An 18,621-nucleotide genomic window follows, 5' to 3' on the forward strand; every position below is an offset into this window, starting at 1 on the left:
TGATAAACGTGGGTCATTTATGAATCAGTACCATCATCAAAACGAAGTGAAGTGTGTGTTGGGGGGGGGCACAAGGCTGTGGGAGGATGCTGGCAAGAGTAAACACTAACAGGAAATGCCAATCATCTCGCAGGAGCAAATCAGTTTGGAGGATGCTGTGTTCTCATATACTTACCTCAGGGACCACAGCTGTGCTCTCTCTGTGTGTGTGTGTGTGTGTGTGTGTGTGTGTGTGTGTGTGTGTGTGTGTGTGTGTGAGAGAGAGAGAGAGAGAGAGAGAGAGAGAGAGAAATATAATAACACAATCAACACTGACCCCATAGAATTTTTTTTTTTTGTCACATACGTCAAAGTTGTGTGTGTGTTCTGATTTATGTATACAGTCTCTTGGGCTCCAAGTTGCTTCAGCTGCCATGCATTGTTCTTTCTACTAAACTGAGAGAAAAGCAAGAAAGACAGGGAGATGGGGAGAGAGAGAGAGAGCAGTGGATGGAAACAGACAGACGAAGAGAGGAGGGAGCTTGGAAGAGAGGAAGGAAGGGAGGGAGTTGAGAGGGAGAGAGAGCTCCAGCCGTTTATGGTGTGACTTGGAGTGAACGGAAGAATCGTTCAGTGCATGCATTGTGCTGGTGAGTACATGTTTTTACAACTTTTGTACTAATTCTTCTGTGTAATGTTTATGCTCAACATTTGTGTAAATGCGTATTCTGTGAGAATGTCAGAGAAAACTTGACAGCAAAGATAAGAACATAAGGTCCTGACACTACTAACTCCTGACTGAGACATGTCACTCTGATGCCTCCTGTTTGCAGAAATATAATGGGAGTCTATAGTGATTTTTTTTTTTTTTTAACAGCAGAGCCAGAATTTATTTTCAAAAATGTTGCTAGGTGTCCATAAACACATTTTTTTAATGCATGCTATCAAATTGGACACCTTTCCAAAGGCAATTGTGGTTGCAGGCAATTAGGAGAGATAATTGATCCAATGAGCTCTGCCTTTGCAGTGGCCATTTTATCTCAGCTAAGTAGCTATCATACACATGAATGAACTACATATTTAGTTTTGTTAGCTAACATATCATTTTAATGTAACAGACGTACATATGCCAACTCGTGAGCTCATGATTATGACATGGGAAGTCATGTACATGAAATGCTTGATGTTTAAGTATTAATTCTTCATGAGAACACGGCTGCTAGGCAACAGCATCTAGACGCTACAGAGGCCAACATTAATCATTTTACAAGCTAACAAGCAGGTAACATCAAGCATAATGAAAAGGTGAGACTTTTAGGAATATCAATATTTTCCTCACTGCAATGATCTGGCGACTTGTCCAGGGTGTACCCCGCCTCTCGCCCATAGTCAGCTGGGATAGGCTCCAGCTTGCCCACAACCCTGTATAGGATAAGCAAGTCTGTATTACAGATAATGGATGGATGGAATATTTTCCTCAGACATATTATAACATTACGAAGAAAACTCTATACAACTAAAATGACAACATATTAACTTACCATCCATCCATCCATTATCTGTAACCATTCATCCTGTGCAAGGTTGCGGGCAAGCTGGAGCCTATCCCAGCTGACTACGGGCGAGAGGCAGGGTACACCCTGGACAAGTCATTAGATCATTGCGGGGCTATATTAATTTACCATCCAATGAAATAAAATGTACTTTCATGGTCTCCGCCATTTCTGAAAACATCAGCAAACACATCACAACTCGTGAACTCTGAACTTTCAGAAAAGTTCCACTTCCACAGTCATGAATACCACAAGAGTGGGCGTTGGTATGGACTCTTCTCACAAACACGTTAAACACAACCTCATTTGAAGACACACCTAAAATCTACATCAAGAAATTAGCTAGCTAACGCTACATAGCTAGGTCATGAGTTGCCTAAAATGGATGTGTTTAGCTAGCTAATTTTACAAGAATGCCATGTTGTAACCATGAAATTGTTGTAAGCATCAAGTCTTATATGCCTTCAATTTCTGTGTATGATAAATGCTTGTAGTTTCTATGAGATATATCTGTACATATCTGTACATGTATATGTAGCAGGCGAGGTTACTGCTTAGCATCATTTAGCTACTGACAGGACTCCAAGCCATATGAATCTTCTTCCACCATTTGAATAGCATTCTTTGACTTTTACAAAATCATTCACCATTTTAGCTAACATCAAGCCCATTCTTAAATAAAATGCTTGACAGGTTAGTCAGATTATACCCAAATAGCATTATGTCAGTCAGATTATAACCAAAATAGCATCAGGTTGCGAGGCTAATCATGTCTTTTTGCAACCAGGTTGTGTGTGTGTCTCATTTTGTTTACAAACACTAAAGAAGTTTATTTCTATCATAAATTAAAAATGGCAGCTAAATGGATATCAGTCAGAAATACACATACACGTACACAGTAAGACTTGACAGCAGGAGGTCATGTATTGTACCACAACACACACTTACACAAAACACTTCTCAAACTCTCACACTCCTTAGAGCCAAGGAAGTAAGAACAATGGGTTAATATTGTGTTGCGGAAGCATGCTGTAATATACACAATGACACTTTTACTAACATGCATACTGTAACTTACACACACACACACACACACACACACACACACACACACACAGAGCTCGTTGTGTTCTGCTTCCTGTTTGGGAGATCTCCAGCAGCATCTGGATCACTGTCCGAAAGAGGGAGAAATGGGGGAGAAATGGGGGAAGGGATCAGCATTGTAGTCTGTATGTTCTCTGAAAGCCTCCTCCTCTGAGCTGAGCTCCAGCTCACCACGGAAAGACAGATGGGAGGGGAGGAAGGAGAGAGAGAGTACACAGTGATCAGCTTAATCAGTACCTGACTGTTAGACAGTCTAGATCAAATCAGAAAAACTTGGGGCAGTATGTTCAAATTGAAATTAAAACTGTAAACAATAATCTATAAATAATCTTTGACCTGTGTTGCACTCAAAGCAGTACAACAGCATATTGTTTGATGTTTTACCTTAATCATTTTGTTGTTTTTTTTTTCAAAATAAACACATCTTAATTTTGATTCTTGCACAACATTTCAAACTTTTTTTAAGCATTTACCACTTTATAATGTTGCCATTCCTTCTCACAACACTTAAAGGATGTTTAGGGACCGAAGACAACAAGTGATGAACCATTTCAGGTGTTATTTTGCCTCATTTTTCCTGCAAACAGGTCTGAAGGTGTGCAACAGTATGGGGTCATCATTGTCATTTTTCATTTCAAAATTCACCACACATTCTCTATTGGGGACAGAGGGAACAGACACCCTCTTCTTCTTCTGTAGCCATGCCTTTGTAATGTGTGTGGAATGTAGTTTTGCATTGTCATGTTGAAATATCCCTGAAAAAGATGTCATCTTGAAGGCAGCATATGTTGCTCCAAAATCTCAGTGTACATTTCTCCATTAATTCTGCCATCACAGAATTGTAAGTTGCCTTTGTCAAGGGCACCGACTCAACCCCATTCCATGACAGACTCTAGCTTTTGGATTTGTTGCTGGTAATAGTCTGGATGGTCCTTTTCATCTTTGGTCTGGAGCACATGGCATCCATTTCATACAAAAAAGACCTGGAATATTGATTCATCTGACCACAGTACACTGTGTGATGGTCCATCCCAGATGACTCTGAGCCCAGAGATGTCGACAGTGCTTCTGGACACAGTTAACATAAGCCTTCCTTTTTGCACAGTAAAGTTTTAACTGGCATTTGTGGATATAACTCTGTATTGTAGTACTTGACAAAGGTTTGCCAAAGTAATCCCAAGCCCATGTGGTTATATCAGCTATAGATGAATGATGGTTCTTGATGCAGTGCCGTCTGAGGGATCGGAGATAATGGATGTTCAGCTTAGGCTTGTGCCCATGCCCTTTATGCTCCAAAACTCCTCCAGATTCATTTGAAATGTTTAATGACATTATACACTGTAGAGGTTCAACTATCCAAATCCTTTCATATCTTTCTTTAAGGAACATTGTTTTTAAACATTTCAATAATTTTCTCATGCATTTGTTAACAAACTGGAGATCCTTGGCCCATCTTTGCTCCTCAAAGACTAGGCCTTTCCTTGATACTGGTTTTGGACTAATTCATGATTATAATCACCTGTTGACATCACCTGTTTCAAATCACATCATTATTTAATTGTTTTACCTTGTTACTAGGTCTAAATTTCCCCTTTCCTAACTTTTCTTTGGAGTGTGTTGTAGGACAAAAGTGGAGGAATGGATACATATTAACAAATGAAATGAAGCTGACCTGAAAAAACATGAAATATCTCGAGTTCATTCTGTCTGCAATGAAATACAAGTCAAAGTAAATTTAGAAAGTACTGCTTTTTTTTTTATTTGCATTTTCCATACCATCCCAACTTTTTCTGAGTTGGGGTTGAAGTATTTTCTTTGAGGGACAATGGCCATGATCTATCTATCTATCTTTTTGTCAATCAGTCTGTCTGTTTATCTGTCTGTATTTCTGTCTGTTTGTCTGTCTTCCTGTCCATCTTCTTCTCTTGCCACTTTCTCTGAGGTCCAGTGGTCCTGATGTTACACTCCTGAGGAATGTATGGTTAGATTGCCATGGAGACTGTGCATATTGCCAAGAGCAGCTGATCAGTAATCTCTCTGATTAACATGGTTATTCTTTCCACATCCACACTAATTCTGACAGTGCTGGGCAGGTTGCTGTTAGGTGGCTAGCGGATAACGTAGTGTTGTTGAGAGCGCTGGTCCAGCTGCTGCACCACAGCTCTCTTCCACTGATCAGCCACCGAGAGCACAGCACACATGGATAAAATCCCAGCACTTTGCTACACAAATGGATCATGAATACAGTATTTTCGTGGGCTGTTTTAAACCTAATAATCTAAATCCTGCCTGTTATTATTTCTTCTCCTAGTGCTTGATGCAGTAACGTAAAAAGATATTAGTTATACACTCTTTAACAGGAACACCTGTACATCTGCTCATTTTATACACTGAGATGCTTTTTCTGCTCGCCTTAGTTGTAAAGAGTGGTTATTTGAGTTTTTCACATCATTCTGTGTTGAGATGGTTTTGAGTGCAGGTTTGGAAACTAACTTGTCTGGCACGAACAGCCACGCCAGAGAGGTCAAAGTCACTGAGATCACATTTTAACACTGTTAAATTCTAACACTGTTAAATAGTGGAATCTGCAGAGTATTTCATTGGATCAAATCAAGTGATCAGACATCTGGGTTTCATTCAATAACTCCAGTGTTTTGAACATGAGCCATCACTTTCTCTTTTGATGATAATTTTAATAATCATATAGTTGTTACGGCTAATTACATGTACTTATGTACTGTAAATTATTTAGCTGAAAGCAGCTCATTAAGAAAGCCTTATGAAGATTTAAATATATTCATACACGTGGCTTTTCAGAAAAAAAGGTTGATGAAAATGGATTAAGAGGATTGGACCGAGAAATATTTGTATATTCTCTGCTTTTAAATCAAAGCAGATATCTATGATGGCATGTTAGGGCCATTGTAGTTTAAAAAAAAAAAAAAGTTGCATTTAATATTCTGTGGAAAAAAGAAACTCAGAACATTTTACAAGAAATTCATTTTAAATGGTAGCATGCCGTTTTGTTTATTTATCTTTGGATAAAATGCAATAACTTTCTATAATAATAACTGTTTCTAGCATGAAGAGAAAATGCATCACAGAGCCTATGTGATTTGACACATCAGATTAAAACTATGTAAGGCAACCAGGTGTAAATGTCACCTCTGTCACTCTCTACAGCTCTCCTCGGCTCTCCAAGCAATTCATACAGACCACTACACTTTCAGAGAGATCTAAAAACACAAAACATCTTATTATGGAATTAATAAGCACTAATGAGAGGGGATGAGGTGATGAAGTGATTCTCACTGTTTTTTTAGACACATCAGTGGTTACATTTATTCTGTGTGAAAGGTCTTTTGCAGAGAGGTAGGTTCTGTTAGGCAGATGTGCATCACAGGGATGGAAATTTGGAAAGATGGGGGGAGAGAGAGAGAGAGAATCCTGAGAAAGTGTGTCATTCTCCATATGTGTGATGACTTCATCCAAACAACACCACCATCTACTGACACAGTCATCAGTGTGTGTGTGTGTGTGTGTTTTGGCATTAAGAGATGTAAGTACTTTTTTTTTTTTTTTTAGCCAAAGGATTTAGGCTACCTACAGGGACACACAATATAATATGTATCACAAAGATTATAAATAAAGAAGAGCTCATTCCCAAGAGCACAAGTCACTGATCCAGTCGTGTTGCTTTGCTCAAGATCATGGACCTTTTCTAAAAGTTTCTACTCAGATTTTGGACAGTGTGTGGTGTTTTCTTTCTCTCTCTCTCTCTCTCTCTCTGTGTGAATAAGTACCATCATCCCATCATCGAAACGAAGTGAAGTGGGGGTGGGGTTGACATTGAGAGACATTAGTACTTTTTATTTTGAATTTAAACTAAAAGGGCCAAAGGGTTTAGGCTACCTACAGGGACACACAATATAATATGTGTCACAAAGATTATAAATAAAGAAAACAACTCTGTGTAAGAGTGTGTTGGTTCTCATTCCCAAGAGCACAAGTCACTGGTCCAGTTGTGTTGCTTTGCTCAGGAACATAGACCTTTTCTAAAAGTTTCTGCACAGATTTTGGACAGTGTATGTTTTTTGGCTGTGTGTGTGTGTGTGTGTGTGTGTGTGTGTGTGTGTGTGTGTGTGTGTGTGTGTGTGTGTGAGAGAGAGAGAGAGAGAGAGACAGTTAGTGAGTGTGATAGGGAGAGAGATGTTGGCACTGCCCTTATAATTGGTTCCCAAGTGAGAATGAATGTACTGAAGTGTGACAATTCTGACTCTCTACTTTCTTTCTTCTGTCAGTTTGACAACACAGAAGCTCTACTGGGTGCGTGTGTGTGTGTGAGAGAGAGAGCATGCACATGCGTGTGTGTTTGTAAGCTTTTATGCATATACGTTTGTGTGTGGAATGAATAAATTGAATGAGTTCGTTACTAAAGATCATTTTATTACAGTGAGGAGAACAAAAGATGGCATTGTCTCTTTGTATCTCTAAACACACACACACACACACACAGTCTCAATCTCTTGATCTCACAAGTATATACACACAGAGCTCATAATTACAGATGAGCAGGACAGAGAAGGCTTGGTGTGTTTATGTGATTCTTCTGAGAAATGCTGAAAGAAGGAAAATGTGGTTGTGGGCGGAGTCCATGTGTGTTGCCATAGGGCATGTTTATTTCTTGTATGCAAATCTGACAGAGTTAAAAAAAAAAAAGATAATGATCAGAATTAAGCATATATGTAGAAGTACTCCTGTACTCAGTACAAGCTCATTTTTTAATTCGTGTGTGTGTGTACATTCTAAGCACATCTTGTGGTCAGATTCAGAGATTTTCTTTTCTTCCTGTTCTGCAAATGTTGAAGAATTTTTGCCAGCACTGTATTTAGCTTGACGCCATGACCCTGACAGTTATGGCTGTTCTGTACCACAGAAGATCCAGTCGAAGCTGCCCAGTCCAAACACCGTCTGGCTGCCTGTCTGACAAAATGCTGCACATGCCAGCACACCAACACACTCCCAGGTTCCATCTCTCATAGAATAAAATCCATGTTATAATTTATAGACTATCCCTTCTTCCCATGTGACAGTGGAGGACTAGTGATTTGTTAGTCAAGAGGTACAGAGATTTACAATTGATGATGAGCATTATGTATAGTGTTCTTAGAGTAAAGCTTCAAATAATTTGTTGCATCACATCTATGATACAGGCAGTAACTGGTTGCTTGAGACATAGCTTGAGTTGGAAAAAAAAAATGAAACACTCCAATGTTAAATTCAATTGGCTGTGCTTACTGCATGGGAGGAGTGTACACTTACTCCCAGAGGGTAGCCAATCATCAGCCTCTGTAAGCTCATGTATGCGGAAAAAGGCAGATGCTGCTTTCCTACAAGTGTGTTACACTGCTCTTGGCAGTGTTACCTTTCTCCCTCCCCTGTTGGTAGCTGTCATATGATAGGAGAGAGCTGGCTGGTGGGTGGGGTTTGGCCAGGATTAAACGAGGAAGAAAATATGAGAAAACAGTTTTTTGAAAAATGATATTGTTTGGCATGTACATGCTAGAAGAATCATTTTTTGGGGTGTGAAATCAACTGCAAAGCTTCAGAGTTGACTCATAGTTTTCAGTGCCTGGAGGTAATTAATCAACTCATTTTGGGATCAACTTTGAACGAAAAGCAGTATGACATCTTAATAAGTGTGTGTGTGTGTGTGTGTGTGTGTGTGTGTGTGTGTGTGTGTGTGTGTGTTATATATGAACCCTTGAGAAATGTTCTATATTTATGCATTAATATGACCTAAAACATCATCAGATTTTCACACAAGTCCTAACAGTAGATAAAGAGAACCCACTTAAACAAATGAGACAAAAATATTATACTTGGTCATTTATTTATTGAGGAAAATGATCCAATATTACATATCTGTGAGTGGCAAAAGTATGTGAACCTCTAGGATTAGCAGTTAATTTGAAGGTGAAATTAGAGTCAGACGTTTCCAATCAATGGGATGACAATCAGGTGTGAGTGGGCACCCTGTCTTATTTAAAAAACATGGATCTGTCAAAGTCTGATCTTCACAACACGTTTGTGGAAGTGTATCATTACATGAACAAAGGAGATTTCTGAGGACCTCAGAAAAAAGCGTTGTTGATGCTAGAGAAGTTCAGGTGCTAATTGTGGTGGGGGATTTGTTAGCTTCTCTACTGTTGAAAATAGCACATGGGCATTGTTCATATTCCTGTTGATGATGTTGGAGAAGAAAGACTGTCTTGCTTTATGAATTTCATAATTATATTTACAAAGCATCTCTTTATGGATTTGATAATGGATGTGAAGTTTAGTTTTGCGCCATTTTCTTTCAGTCTTTCTACATTCTCTCTTTAACAGTTTAACAGCTGGGTATTGCGTCCATAGTGCTTTCTGCTTATCATTGCCTCTTTTGATTTTGAATGGAGCAATATCATCCATAATTTGGGTCATATTTAAATTAAAAATTTCCAGTAAATCATCTACAGAGTCTGACATTTTGGTTGAGATCCGAGAGAGAGCTTGCTCAAAGAGAACACGTGTTGTCGTTTATGACTCTCCTACCCATAGTCATTGAGCTGTTCTGAATGTGAGGAGACATAGAAACATCAGAGAAAACACAAAAATGATCAGATAAGGCCAGGTCAACAACAGTAGTAGAAACAGTAAGACCCTTTGTGATGACGAGGTCAAGGGTATGACCACGAGAGTGGGTCGGCCCCTGTACATGTTGTACAAGGTTGAAGTTGTCAATAAGTGCAAGTAGTTCATTGGCATAAGTGTTTTCAGGATTATCTACATGCAAGTTAAAATCCCCAGATATAATAAGACAGTCAAACTCTAAGCAAATGACTGACAACAGTTCACCAAACTCTTCCAGAAAAACTTTGGCTGAATGTCTCGGAGGCCTGTAAATAGTTAATAACAATATGTTAGGAGAGCATGTAACAAGTGCATATAAGTGTTCAAAGGATGTAAAATCACCAAGTGAGGATTGTTTACATTGAAAAGAGAATTTGAATATATTTGCGATCCCTCCACCTTTCCCCTGTCGGGTAACATTCATAAAATTAAAATTTGGGGGAGTTGCTTCAATAAGGGTGGTAGCACTATTTGCTTGATCCAGCCAAGTTTCAGTTAGAAGCAAAAAATCAAGATTGTGTTTGCAGATAAGATCATTAATTAAAAATGACTTGTTTGAAAGTGATCTAACGTTCAGAAGAGCTAGCTTTACAGAAAGTCTAGAAGTAATATCCGCTTGGGCATTCTGATATTGTTTTGAAACAGGAAGGAGACTAGACTGGTTTACCCCCTGGGTTAAATATGCTCTATGTTTTCTATTTCTTATCAACACAGGAATAGAGAATGGCATAGACATACTGGGTCCCAGCTTGTTTTCAAAACTACACCCAATGCAGGGACCCCCAGCACATCATAGACATAGGTTATCTAGACTTTCTTTATGTTCCATTTTGTTTGAGATTGAGAGGATTGGAGATGTCATGTATCTTTTAGATGGTGAAAAAGATTGGTAGCCAGCTGAAAGTCCTGGGCGAACACAGTTCAGTCTGTTGGTTGATTTTTTGATGAACTGGGTACACAGCTTGCCGCGACAGATTTGGGCTGGAAAAAGAGTGTAGCCATTGGCAGCAGTCTTTGCATACTATTTGGGAAATCCATGCAAGGGGGAGACGGAGATGGTACGATAAAATCAGAAGAGCGAGACTTTGGTGAGGCCTTTGTAAGTGTCTCCATGACTGTCTCTGTGGTGACTGTCTCACTGATTGTCTCTGTGATAGTTGCATGGGGTCGAGAAGTGGACGAAGCAACCTTGACATGGTTATCTTTAGTCAGGTCCTTAATCTGGATGGAATCGCATGATAAAATCGCATGCTCACATTCTCCATGTGATTGTTGTTGTCCTTGGCAGTCTGCCCCAGATGGTTCTTGGCAGTCTGCTCCAGATGGCTGTGTGTCCTTGGTGAAGACTTGCATAGATGATTGTTTTGGCATTGCAGAGGAATTGTTTATATTTGTAACTAGGTCAGTTTGCGACATCTTTTCAACTGTTCTCTTCAATGTTGACTGAGAGAAAATTGCAAGTCTATAATGATCTGCTAAAACTTTGGTCCCAGTCCAGCTGAGTTCAGTGCTGTTTGGCTTGAAGAATTCTCTGCGATTCCAGAAAAGGTTAAAATTGTCTATAAAGTTCATACCAGATGAAAAACAAGTTTTTCCAAGCCAGGTGTTAAGCCTGAAAAGTCGACTAAATGCAAAACTTCCCCTTGCAGGGAGTGGGCCACTGATAAAAGATTGTATTCCGGTCTTATAGAGATCAGAAAAGAGTTTTTTGAAGTCCTCTTGGACAAACAGCTGTTCTCTGAAAACATCATTTGCTCCCACATGCACAACAATACGTTTGATAGTTTTATGCTCGGACATGAGTTTCAAAATGCTGTCTTTGGTGTCAGAGATGGATGCATTTGGAAGGCAGCAAATAATCATTCCATGTCCTTTTAAATGTCTTACAGTGGAATCACCAAGAACAAGGGTTGTGGGATCAGGTGGTGTTATGAGCTGCTTTTTGCCTCTTCCCACAGCTCTTCGGTTGTGATGCAATTTCTTTTTACGATGTGTTTGTCTGCCTGAAAATTCCGCTTCCACATCCCTGAGGCATTCAAATTTGTTCTGAAGCCTTATGGGCTGTGGATTTTTCATAGGCTTGTAAATCCTATTGTAATTTGTAGACCTAGTGTTAGGACTAGGACTGTTTTGGCCTCTAGAGGCCGCTGTTATTTCCTTTTCATGTCGTGTTTATTTTGGCCTCTAGAGGCCGCCACTGTTCCTGTGTTTTGTGTTTGTGTTAATTGCCTAATTATCTTCACCTGTGTCCTTAATTAGTTTGTCTATTTATACCCCTGAGTTCAGTCCTCTTGTCACGGAGTCTTTGTGCTGTTATGTTTATCTCCAGTTTCCTTTGTACTGTGTTTTTTGATCTTCTTAGCTTTTGAATTTTTGCACTTTGCTTTTCTTTTGGATTATACTCTTTGGTTTTTTTTTTGTCTTTTGTTTTGCCCTGTATATAGTGTATATAGTTTAAATAAACCTTTTGATTCTTTTTCTACTTCCGCCTCACGCCTCTGCATTTGAGTCATCCCCCTGGTGGCCTAGTGGGGGTTTGCTGGATTATCACACCAACGAACCAGGTTTGAATCCCAGCAAAACCCTAACAGAAAGACTCCGTCATGACCGACTCAGCAGAGGCTGCTTCAACTGTCTACCCGGCCAACCTTCAGGGAATTATGGCAGCTTTGACACGCTTCGGAGCGACCATGGACGCTCATGGACGTACGCTCACCAGCCAACGTGAGGCCCTCGCTCGCCACGAGGAACTGCTTCAGCAAATTGGGAAAACCCTGGCACAGCTGACATCTCTGCCTGCATCTCCTGCTCCTGATCCAGTTCCTGCTCCTGATCCAGCTCCCACTCCTGCTCCAGTGCCTCCTGCAATGCTGCCTTCTTCACCTCGCGAACCCAGCCTTCCTGCACCACAGAGGTATGATGGCAAGCACAGTGAGTGCCGAGAGTTCCTTACCCAGTGTCAACTCACCTTTGAGCTTCAGCCTACCACCTACACTACGGATCGCCGCAAGATTGCCTTTGTGATCACCTTATTAGCTGGTAAGGCGCGAGCCTGGGCTACTGCTATCTGGCAAAGACAGGGACCTGAGTGCTTTGATTTCCAGCTGTTTTCTGAAGAGATGCTTCGGGTCTTCGATCAGGCAGACATCAGTACCGACGCAGCCCGAAAGCTCATGTCCATCCGGCAAGGAGGAAGCGTCGCAGATTACGCCATCTCGTTCCGAACACTCGCAGCAGTAAGTGGATGGAACGAGACTGCCCTGGTGTCAGCCTTCCACCATGGTCTGTCTGACCCCATCAAGGACGGTCTGGCCTCTATTGGATGCCCAAGTGACCTCGAAACCCTCATCTCACATGCTATTCGTCTGGACAACAGGATGAGAGAACGCCACCAAGCCTTGAGCCCCCCCAGCCTCCCTACCTCTACCTGGAGACCGTCTACCTCCTTCAGTGACTGTCCAGAACCCATGCAAGTGGGTCGTACTCGCCTCTCCGCATCTGAGAGGGAGCGCAGAAGGAGGGACAAGTGCTGCATCTACTGTGGCAAGCCTGGTCACTTCCGAGCATCATGTCCCGAACTCTTGGGAAAAGGACCGCCCCGTCCAGCCGAGGGAGGGTTGTGACGGGGCCTACCCTCTCTCCCGGACTCCCTGGCCAAGGAATCTACATCCCGGTCTCCATCTCCTGGGGTGAGTCTGTCCACTCTTGTCAAGCTTTGATAGACTCAGGGGCGGCTGGGAACTTTATGGATATTCACTTCGCCCAAAGCATCAATATTCCGACTGCACCTCTTGAAGTCCCACTGTCTGTGTCTGCCCTCGATGGCCAAGCGTTAGGTGATGGAAGAGTCACCCAAGTTACTTCTCCAGTTTTCCTCCAGTCTCAAGGTCACAAGGAAGAAATATCCCTGCACCTGATTCCTTCACCTGAGTTCCCAGTTATTCTAGGCCTTCCTTGGCTTACTCGCCACAACCCTCGCATAGACTGGGTAACAAGCCAGGTTGTGGAATGGGGCCCTGCATGCCATGCCTCTTGTCTGCTCTCTAGCTCTCCTGTGTCTCCTGCCGAGCCCCCTGATCTCACCGAGTTATCTCAAGTTCCCACAGAGTACTGGGATCTCAAGGAGGTATTCAGCAAGAGCAGGGCCGCCGTTCTTCCTCCGCACCGGGCCTACGACTGTGCCATCGACTTGCTCCCTGGGACTACCCCTCCTCGTGGCAGACTGTTTTCACTCTCTCAGCCAGAACGCAAGGCCATGGAGGAATACCTCAAAGATGCCCTGGTCTCTGGGTTTATTCGACCCTCCACTTCACCTGCTGGAGCCGGCTTCTTCTTTGTCGGCAAGAAGGATGGGGGGCTCCGACCATGTATTGATTACAGGGGCCTGAATAAGATCACTGTGCGCAACCGATATCCCCTTCCGCTGATGTCCACAGCTTTCGACCTGCTCCAAGGCGCCACCGTCTTCACTAAGTTGGACCTACGGAACGCATACCACCTCATCCGTATCCGACAGGGAGACGAGTGGAAGACTGCCTTTAACACCCCGTCTGGGCACTACGAATACCAGGTGATGCCCTTCGGACTCACCAACGCACCAGCTGTTTTTCAGGCCCTAATCAACGACGTCTTAAGGGACATGATTAACCTATACGTTTTTGTCTACCTCGACGACATCCTTATCTTTTCCAAGACCGTGCAGGAGCACCGCCACCATGTCCGCCAGGTTCTCCAGAGGCTGCTACAGAACAATCTGTTCGCCAAGGCCCAGAAATGCGAATTTCATGTTCCCGAGGTCTCCTTTCTGGGATTTATTGTACGGACAGGCCAACTCCAAATGGACCCTGCCAAGACCCTGGCCGTCCGGGATTGGCCTACTCCCAAGTCCGTTAAGGAGGTTCAGCGGTTCTTAGGATTCGCTAACTTCTACCGCAAGTTCATCAGGAACTTCAGTTCTGTGGCAGCACCCATGTCAGACCTCACCAAAGGGACAGGTGGATCTTATGGCTGGTCTCCTCAGGCAGAAAAGGCGTTCAAAGACCTCAAGGACCGCTTCTGCACGGCACCCATTCTGGTTCTCCCGGACACCTCCCAACCATTCATCGTGGAGGTGGACGCCTCGGACAGTGGTGTCGGCGCGGTGCTCTCTCAACGTTCGGAAGGAAAGCTGCACCCCTGCGCTTACTTCTCCCACCGCCTGAGTCCTGCTGAGTCCCGGTACGATGTGGGGGATCGAGAACTGCTAGCGGTCAAACTGGCCCTTGAGGAGTGGAGGCACTGGCTGGAGGGAGCACAACATCCATTCCTGGTTTGGACTGACCACAAGAACCTGGAGTACCTCCAGCAAGCCAAGAGACTGAACCCTCGACAGGCTAGGTGGGCCCTGTTTTTCAGTCGGTTTGACTTCACCCTCTCATACCGCCCCGGCTCCAAGAACACCAAACCTGACGCACTGTCCAGACTGTTCTCTGCCACTAACAGGGAGAATGAAGTCGGGCCTATTATCCCTGTGTCCCGGATTGTGGCCCCTGTCCGCTGGGGTATTGAGGAGGCTGTCCGACGAGCCCAACGCCAGGACCCCGGTCCTGGGACGGGGCCACCAGGCCTCTTGTACGTCCCACATCAAGCCCGGGCCAAGGTTCTCCAGTGGGGTCACTCTTCCCCTCTCACCGCCCACCCGGGAGCTCGGAGGACCCTGGACTTCCTGAAAAGACGCTTCTGGTGGCCTAACATGGAGAAGGAAGTAAGGTCAACCAATATGTGAGACGGTGTCGCAAGACCTGGAGCAAGGTCAGGAAGACCCTCATACAGACCTCCAGAACCAACCAGACTCAGGCCAACCGCCATAGAAGACCTGCACACGCTTTCCGCCCTGGGCAGCGTGTTTGGCTGTCCACTAAGGACCTTCCACTGCGGGTGGAGAACCGCAAGCTTGCTCCTCGCTACATTGGCCCCTTCAAGGTGGTGCGCAGGGTGAACCCTGTCTCCTACCGGCTCCAGTTGCCCCGGACTCTGAGGATCAACCCCACTTTCCATGTTTCCCTGTTACGGCCCGTACTGACGTCTACGTATGCCCCTGCCCCTAGGAACCCCCCACCCCCCCGCATCTTCCAGGGGCAGACTGTGTTCACTGTGAATCGCCTGCTTGACTCCCGCCGGGTCCGCGGCGGGTTGCAATATCTGGTGGACTGGGAGGGCTATGGTCCTGAGGAGCGCTGCTGGGTTCCTGCTCGGGATGTCCTTGATAAAGAACTATGTCGGGACTTCCATTCGGCCCATCCGGATCGCCCTGGGAACGTCAGGAGACGCTCCTAGAGGGGGGGGTCCTGTTAGGACTAGGACTGTTTTGGCCTCTAGAGGCCGCTGTTATTTCCTTTTCATGTCGTGTTTATTTTGGCCTCTAGAGGCCGCCACTGTTCCTGTGTTTTGTGTTTGTGTTAATTGCCTAATTATCTTCACCTGTGTCCTTAATTAGTTTGTCTATTTATACCCCTGAGTTCAGTCCTCTTGTCACGGAGTCTTTGTGCTGTTATGTTTATCTCCAGTTTCCTTTGTACTGTGTTTTTTGATCTTCTTAGCTTTTGAATTTTTGCACTTTGCTTTTCTTTTGGATTATACTCTTTGGTTTTTTTTTTGTCTTTTGTTTTGCCCTGTATATAGTGTATATAGTTTAAATAAACCTTTTGATTCTTTTTCTACTTCCGCCTCACGCCTCTGCATTTGAGTCATCCCCCTGGTGGCCTAGTGGGGGTTTGCTGGATTATCACACCAACGAACCAGGTTCGAATCCCAGCAAAACCCTAACACCTAGCTCTATTTCTGATAGCATGGCTGTGGAGCATGGGTCGCATAGTATCAGAACAAGCTGGTGTTGAGGTAATAACTCTTCTGTTTTTATTTTCATCTGTACTCATATTTTGCCCTGTTAGATCGATGAATTCATCCACTCGATCTGCAATGTCATCGGCTTGTCGGGGTACATTCTCTGCATTCTCAGCCACTGTTTCTGTACTCCTTTCCTGAGATATTGCTCTTAATTCGTCAGTCTTTGGCAGAGCATCAATCTTTGATTCCAGGATAGAAATCCTCTGTTCTAGTTCTGTGCATTTTCTGCAGGATCTCCTGGATTTTTTGCCCCCTGGCATTTTGTTTTAAAAGCTAACTTATCTTATAAAGATGACAAATAAAATGAAAAAGTAGTGGAAATTAAATGAGAAAGTAAAGTAAAATAAAGATCAAGCAGGAGCAAAGCAAAGAAGCGTCCTACTCGCTTGTATCAGCCTTGGAGATATTGTGTTCGCAAGGTTTTTGGACAGACATTTGACCTCACAGCGACCTTGACCTTAGACCTTTTGATCTCAAAATCTAATCAGTTCATGTTTGTCCCAAAGCGCACAAATGGTGAAAGTTTGGTGAAATTCCTTTCATTAGCCTTTGAGATATCGCATTCACAAGGTTTCAGGACGGACGCACGCGGACAGACATTTGACCTCACAGTGACCTTGACCTTAGACCTTTTGATCTCAAAATCTAATCAGTTTATCTGTGTCCCCAAATGCACAAATGGTGAAAGTTTGGTAAAATTCCTTTCATCTGCCTTGGAGATATTGTGTTCGCAAGGTTTGCGGACAGACATTTGACCTCACAGTGACCTTGACCTTAGACCTTTTGATCTCAAATTCTAATCAGTTCATGTTTGTCCCAAAGCGCACAAATGGTGAAAGTTTGGTGAAATTCCTTTTATTAGCCTTTGAGATATCGTGTTCACAAGGTTTCGGGATGGACGCACGCACAGACGGATGCATGGACAGACGGACAACCCGAAAACATAATGCCTCCTGCACCTTACAGTGGCAGAGGCATAAAAACGGCATCAGAAATAGAGGAGAGGAAATAGATGAGTGCTGCATCATCACATGTTCAGCTCATTTCACAAATCATACCCTCTTTCAGGCTCCTTCTGAACCATGGCCTACGTGCTCCTAAACCACACCCCGCATGCTCCTAAACCACGCCCCACATGCTACATTATCATATACATTAAAGATCACATCTGCCTACTGATGTCGTGTCCATTATACAACTCCAATTCCAAAAAAGTTGGGACACCTGTAAAAAAAAAAAACATAAATAAAAAAACAGAATGTGAAGATTTGCAAGTCATGAAAACTCTATATTTAATTGAAAATAGTACAAAGACAACATATCAAATGTTGAAACTGAGAAATTTTATTGTCTTTTGAAATATGCTCATTTTGAATTTGAAGTCAGCAACATGTTTCAGAAAAGTTGAGATGGGGCAACAAAAGACTGAAAAAGTTGTCATGCTAAAAAAAAACCTAATTTGGTTAATTGGTATAAAAAGAGCATCCCAGAGAGGCTGAGTCTCTCAGAAGTAAAGATGGGGAGGGGTTCACCGCTCTGTGAAAGACTGCATGGGCAAACAGTGCAACAATTTAAAAATAATGTTCCTCTTTGTAAAATTGCAAAGAATTTGGGGATCACCTCATCTATGGTCCATAATATCATTAAAAGATTCAGAGAATCTGGAGAAAGCTTTGTATGCAAGAGACAAGGCTGACATTGGATGCCTGTGATCTTCAGGCCCTCAGGCGACACTGCATTAAAAGCAGACACGTCTGTAGTGGAAATCACTGTATGGGCTCAGGAACACTTCAGAAAACCATCGTCTGTGAAAACAGTTCATTACTGCATCCACAAATGCAAGTTAAAACCAGATATAAACAACATCCAGACACACCACCACCTTCTCTGGGCTTGACCCCTTTTACATTGGACTGAGGCGAAGACGAAAATTGTCCCAAATTCTGACGAATCAAAATTAGAAATTATTTTTAGAAATCATGGACACCACATCCTCCAGGCTAAAGAGGAGAGGGACCATCCAGCTTGTTATCAGTGCATAGTTAAAAAGCCAGCATCTGTGATAGTATGAGGGTGCATTAGTGCACATGACATGGGTAACTTGTACACCTGGGAAGGTATCACTAATGCTGAATGATATATACACGTTTCAGAGCAATATGCTACCATCCAGACAATATTTTTTTAGAGAAGGCTTTCTTTCTTTCAGCAAGACAATGCCAAACTACTTTCTGCACATATTAAAACTGCATGGATCTATAGTAAAAGAGTCTGGGTGCTAAACTGGCCTGCCTATTTAAACTATAGCAATTGGTCTTCTCAGTTCCCAAATGTGTACAGAGTGTTGTTAAATGTAGAGGTGATGCAACACAGTGGTAAACATGCCCTTGTCCCAACTTTTTTGAAACGTGTTGCTGACATCAAATTT

General features: G+C 43.0%; 1 protein-coding gene across 2 annotated transcripts in view; it reads left to right on the forward strand.

Moving 5' to 3' along the window:
- The first annotated feature begins 567 nt into the window (after nt 1-567).
- Nucleotides 568-18,621, forward strand: part of sash1a (SAM and SH3 domain containing 1a) — a 266,052-nt gene continuing 247,998 nt past the window's right edge. The window contains exon 1 of one of the 2 annotated variants that reach the window (XM_060914078.1): nt 568-629. The gene's annotated coding sequence lies outside the window, so the exon portion shown is untranslated. The remainder of the gene's footprint in view (nt 630-18,621) is intronic. The other variant, XM_060914077.1, reaches the window with a different exon arrangement.

The sequence above is a fragment of the Neoarius graeffei genome, chromosome 2 (genome assembly GCF_027579695.1).
Source record: "Neoarius graeffei isolate fNeoGra1 chromosome 2, fNeoGra1.pri, whole genome shotgun sequence".
Lineage (NCBI taxonomy): Eukaryota > Metazoa > Chordata > Actinopteri > Siluriformes > Ariidae > Neoarius > Neoarius graeffei.